Raw genomic sequence first — 6,000 nt, 5'->3', positions numbered from 1 at the left:
TAGGACTCAAGGCATGTGCAGTTCAGACCCCAGGTGACCTGACAGAGACATAGACATCTTTGCAAGGGAGGGTGATGTGGGGAGAGGAAGGTTGAAAAGACATTTTGTGAACATGCAATGTGTGAAAGCATGTTCTACCCTCAGCACACATAGATGCTCCAGCACTGCACAGTATTTGAGCATCCAATCACTCAAGACTTCTTTGTTCTATATTTCATCTTTCCCCATTAAAAAAGAATTTTCTAATTTTCTTTTTTTTTTTAATTAATTTACTTATTTATACAAGCACAGGGTACAGTCAGAAGCTCGGGAGGGTGAGAGAATCACCAGAGCCAGTGCGGGGAGCAGAGCAGGCAGAAGGACCTAAGTACACTGCTGAGGGGAGCAGCAGGTGGCAGGAGAGGTCTGTGCGCCATGTGGGATCCTCCTCCGGTGGCCGGGGAGCAGCCGGGGATTGAACCGGCACAGCAGTGGCCACGGGCAGCTTCGCAACCCAGCGCTCAACCGCTGCGCCACCGGGGAGGCCCGAATTTTCTAATTTTCAACCTGGGGAGTCAGTCTTGGAAGATCTACCTTCTGTCCAAGAAATACGACTACTCTTTCTTTGACAAACTTCAGTTTGATCTACTGGCTGACATACCAAGTGGAGAAACTCTTGCATTTGGTAACACATATACAAGTAAGATAGATTAGTTCAACCCCTGATATTTGAATAATCAAATTATGAACACTGCACACCTACCTTATGACAAGTATGGTAATATCAAAAAGCTCAAAAGGAACCAGTGGTATCCTGCTCTTCACTTTAAATTTTAAGACTAGTAAGTGGGTAGAAATAAGAATATGCCCTTTGAATACGCCCTCGTTGTCAGAAAGTAGCCCTAAAATTATGACCACGATGGAGCTGGGATGCCATATGACTTTAATTGCAAACACACAGCCAGAGTTACTGAACAAATTAGATAACTCAGGCCTTTTTAGATATAAAAATATGTGGTAATCACTGCATTTTTTTTCACATACCAGTAGGAGTTTTGGTCAACTGTGTATGCTATTAGGTGATTTTATGACTAACATAATAGTGACCTTTGGTAGAAAGTTTATTTTTTTAAACCTCTTTAAGAAATATCCAAAATCCTGAAGGCGTTTCTGCCTAAAAACTTATACGACTGAAAGTTAGAGGCTATAATAGTTAAACCATTTTTGTCTGAATATTACTACTCAGTGATTTTACTATATTGCATTTTCTTGATTTCCTTAATGCATGTCTTAGTTCTTTGGAGATTTTCAAATTCTGTTTAACAGCTTTTCTTATTCATTAACAACTTCCTTCAAAATCTAACAACGAGTCTCAGATGGCCCTGGAGTTCTGTCAGTCATGGTACTTTTTAATATTTTATCACATATTTGGTAATAATTCTGTTACTTTTATTACACTTATAAAATTAATGATTTTTCTCATATATATAACTGCTAAAAATGTTATATAACTCTTACTTGCATCTCCAGCTCTCATTTATGAGTGTCTTTGGAACTCCATAAACCATGAGTCTAAATTTCTCATAGACAATCTAGTTTAGATTCCTGTGGTATTATCTCTCTCATATTGGCTTTATCAGCATGTATTTGAATATAGCTTAATTTTATAAAATGTGCTTTATCTTTCTCACATTCTACTCACATGAGTACAATATTGTACTTATACTTAGTTTTCCTCTCTTCTAAGAAAGAATTAATTTTTCTAATCTCAAAATATTTTTAATAAAACTAGCTAAGAACCAAAAATCCCAGCTCTCTGAAAGCTGCCTTCATTTTTCTTGAAAATCACTCCATCCAAACTCTTTATCCAACTGCCTACATTAGCACAAAGGGCTGTGGTGATGGACTGGGGTGCTTTGGTGATGGGAGAACTGCAGTGACCACAACTGAGGACAGAAATCATATATTGTCCAAACATTAACAATGATTAATAAAAACAACAACAACTAAACATTTAGTTATTAATATAGCTTCTTGAATGCTTGGTTTTGAATGATGGATAAAAAGTAAAAGTAAAAGATGAAAGTCAATAGAAGTCTCTACAAGTGCATCTTATGCTAATATATTCAAAGATTCCTAATTAGGATTACCAGATGTGGCATATAAAAATACAGAATGCCCAATTAAATTTAACATAATTTGGGCCTCTCCTGGTGGCCCAGTGGTTGAGCGCTGGGCTGCGAAGCTGCCCGCAGCCTCTGTAGCACCGGTTCAATCCCCAGGCCCCAGCGAGAGTCCCACATGGTGCGCAGACCTCTCCTGCCGTGCCCGCTGCTCCCCTCAGCAGTGTTCATCAGTCTGCCTGTTCTGTTCCCCGCTCTGGCTCTGGTGAATTCTCTCACCCTCCTGAGCTTCTGATTATACCCAGTGCTTGTATAAACAAACAAATAAATAAATAAATAAATCTTTTAAAAAAAGAAAAAAATAAATTTAACATAACTTACTAGTATATGTATTTCCCAAATTATCTGTGATCTAATAAAAATTTAAATTGATGTCCTGTCCTTTATCAAGCAACCCTGTGGGATTTGACCTCAGATCTCCTTTACTCAGGAATGTGAAGAATATTTGCTTAAGAGGGTTTTCTCTATTAATATGTACAACTGAGTGGGACTCAGTTTTCTCTGTAGCTTTTATCTTAAAGCTTGATTGGGGATCTTCTGCAAATATCATTGGTTTCATAGTCAAAAGCAAAAAATAAAGTGTTATCAGAGAAGGACAGGTTTCTTTATTTGAATTTTCTGTGCTTGACTCTTTCTGCTATTAGAACTGGGACGGAAGGGTCGCCTTGCAGTCATCACAGCGGCTCCACTCCTGGCATTCCTGGGGAAGGAGGAACAAAGCTCCCCCCTGTTCAGTGGGTCTTTGTGTAGTTAACTCCTTTGCTCGAATTATGAACACGGCACACTTACCCTATGGCAAGTATTGTAATATCAAAAAGCTCAAAAGGAAACAGTGGTATCCGGCTGTTCACTATAAATTTTAAGACTACTAAGTGGGGAAAAATAAGACAATGCCCTTTTTATTGATTTCAGAACCTGTATTTGTGTCTTTGGGCTGAGTCATGCTTCTCTATAATGATGTTCTCATTACTAAAAGTAGCTTGTGCTCTATAAGAATCAAGATATACATGGATGGATTATTTAAATCATTTTCTTGAATTTTCTTTGCTCCAGAACTCTGATTATTGGGCTGTTCTAGCTTAGTTTTCAGATGTCTCTTCTCTATATAATCAATCTCTCAGTCTGAGGTCTTTAAAGTATGAGCTGGAGACCCCTGGGTGCCCTTACACCCATTTCTGGGGGGATACAAAATATGGAGACCAATTTTTATAATTATTTTATCATTTTTTTTACTGTCTTCATTCTCTCAGATACACAGTTTTCCAAGAGCAAGATGGCACATGATATCCCAACAGATTGAAAACAGAGCAGATATTAGAATCCTTCTGTCTTCTATATGAGAACCATTAAAGAAATAGATTCATCTATATAAACACATATATATTTAAGCAATTTAAGCAACCCCTTTTTTCTAGTTTTTGTGTTGGAAAGCAATTATTATTTTAAAAATTCATGTAAAAAAGCTTATTACTGTTATTTCAAAATGAATTAATAAATTGTATTTGGAGAACTTCTGCTTAAATTTTTAGTTGTACATATTAATAGATAAAACCCACTTAAGCAAATGTTCTTCACATTCCTGAGTAAAGGAGTTCTGAGGTCAAAAATGTTTGCAAGTCAGTGACATTCAATTGCAAAGCTTTTAAATACAAACTTATAACTGCAACAATAAAATTTATACTAATTCCAAGAGCAGCCACACCCTCTACCAAAAACTTTCAATCACTCTCCTATACATACAAGATTCAAGTTCCTTTTTTTTGACCTATCAATTCATTAGAAATCTGGGCTTTGCCTTAATCTCCAATTTCTTTATCTATCACTGCCTGCTTCCTGTGCTTTTGCCACACTATCCATCTAAGTTCTTCATCAAGTATATGGAGAATGATCTCATACCAACATTTTGCAAATCCTACTGCCTGATATGCTTCCCTAAATGACTTGCCTCTTTACTCAGGTATCTAAGTAAAGTTTCCCTGCAGGAAAATCTCACTGACTACCCAGTGTGGAAAGTTCAATCTGTTACTTTGTTACTTTGTCCTGCTTCACCTTTCTTCATAGACCTATCACAAACTATAATAAAACAAAATATAAATTGTTTATGTTGAATCCCCAACACCTTCAAAAGTACAGGACACAATGTCCCCCCATAAAAATCACTTCCATTTTTTTGTCCCATGAATATATTTGATCCTATAATCTTGCTTTCAGGGGAATATAATGCAAACTTTAGTTTTACATGTTTTCCCACTCAAGAACATTTATCTTCATTCCTGATTCAAAGAGACAAAATATTATTTAGGAAAAGAATTAATAACACTTGATAATTTATACCTAAAAGAGTTAATTGAAGTTTTATCATTAGGGCAGCAACAGAAATTCTTCTATTCTGTCTGAAAATAAATGTACATTCAGGGCCTCCTCTGGTGGTGCAGGCGGCTGAGTGCAGTGCTGTGAAGCTGTCCACTGCCTCTGCAGCGCTAGTTCAATCCCGGCCAGCGGCAAGAATCTCACATGGCTTGGCAGACCTCTCCTGTCTCGCCCACTGCTCCCCTCAGCAATGTATTTCGTCAGTCTGCCTGCTCTGTTTGTTCCCTGCTCTGTCTCTGGTGTATCCTTTCACCCTCCCAAACATCTGACCTGTATCCTGGTTCTTATATGTATGGATAAATTAAAAAATCTTTAAAAAAAATAAAATAAATGCATATTCAATGCCTTAGATTTTCAGTGTCTTATATAGAGCAGAAATAAATGCAGTCATCAAAAGGAAAGTGATGTTGTATAAATCAATATATAAGAGAGTAACGATAAAAAAAGTTAATGTGTGACATTATCAACATTAGTTCTGAGCTATGTCTTGAGCTTAAAATCTTTTATCCAATCAATGGTTAATTGGTTGCTTACTACTCTGGGTTATGTACTGGAAAGAAAAAGGCAAATTAATTATAGTCACCAATTTGAAAAATAAAGTCTGTCAGCCAACTGGATACAACAGTTTTACAGCATAAAGATAGTGAGTTCAGTTTGGGACACAATGAAATTGAAGTGACTGGAATATCAAGGAGAAAAAAAAAATCTAAATAGGTTGATATAATTAGGTAGAGATTTAGGAGTAGGAAAACTGATTTCACAAACACTGGCATTAGGAGTTGATGCTATTGTAGTGGCAGATATACTTCAAAGGAAATGGTAAACTGATAACCCAATCTTCATTTATAAAGATTTTTAAAAGTAAGAGTTAAATTTTGTAGAACTTCTTGACAGAAGACAGTTTGTAATACAGAATCACTGAGATGGCCTTTTGTTGAGATATACTTGACAAGCTTACCATGGACCTTGTGCATATCAATGTAAATAATTTCAACAACCACCACTTATATGGTATTCTAGAATTTACAAAAATTATAGTAAATTTTATATTTGAACTCAAGAGAAATAAGAATCTATTTTATGAAGAACTTCATAAGTTTAAATGGCAAAGTCACAGGTCACTGATGTTTAATTCTTTACCCTTTGGATGATACATAGTGTCAATACTTCCTTAAAGTATTTTTTTAAGAGATATTTTTTTTTGACTTGCCAGAAATGTAAGATTGTCACTGACTGTAAACTGCTGAAAGCAAAATGAAAGAGTTCCATCAAGTGGTCATTTACAGATATGGCAGTCCACATTTCATCAAACGGAGAAGAAAGCAATGTAGTTCAAATACACATTTTTAAGAAATGCAAATTTTTATGTCATGTAATATTAAAAATATAGATACATTTAAAATATCAGTATTTTTTACTTGTTTTCTAGTTTTTATTTTCTAATTGTCCATACAGCTAGGGCTTAAAA

The sequence above is a fragment of the Talpa europaea genome, assembly GCF_964194135.1.
Source record: "Talpa europaea genome assembly, chromosome: 4".
Lineage (NCBI taxonomy): Eukaryota > Metazoa > Chordata > Mammalia > Eulipotyphla > Talpidae > Talpa > Talpa europaea.
The sequence above is the reverse complement of the archived record's forward strand: the minus strand, read 5'-3'. Positions refer to the sequence as shown.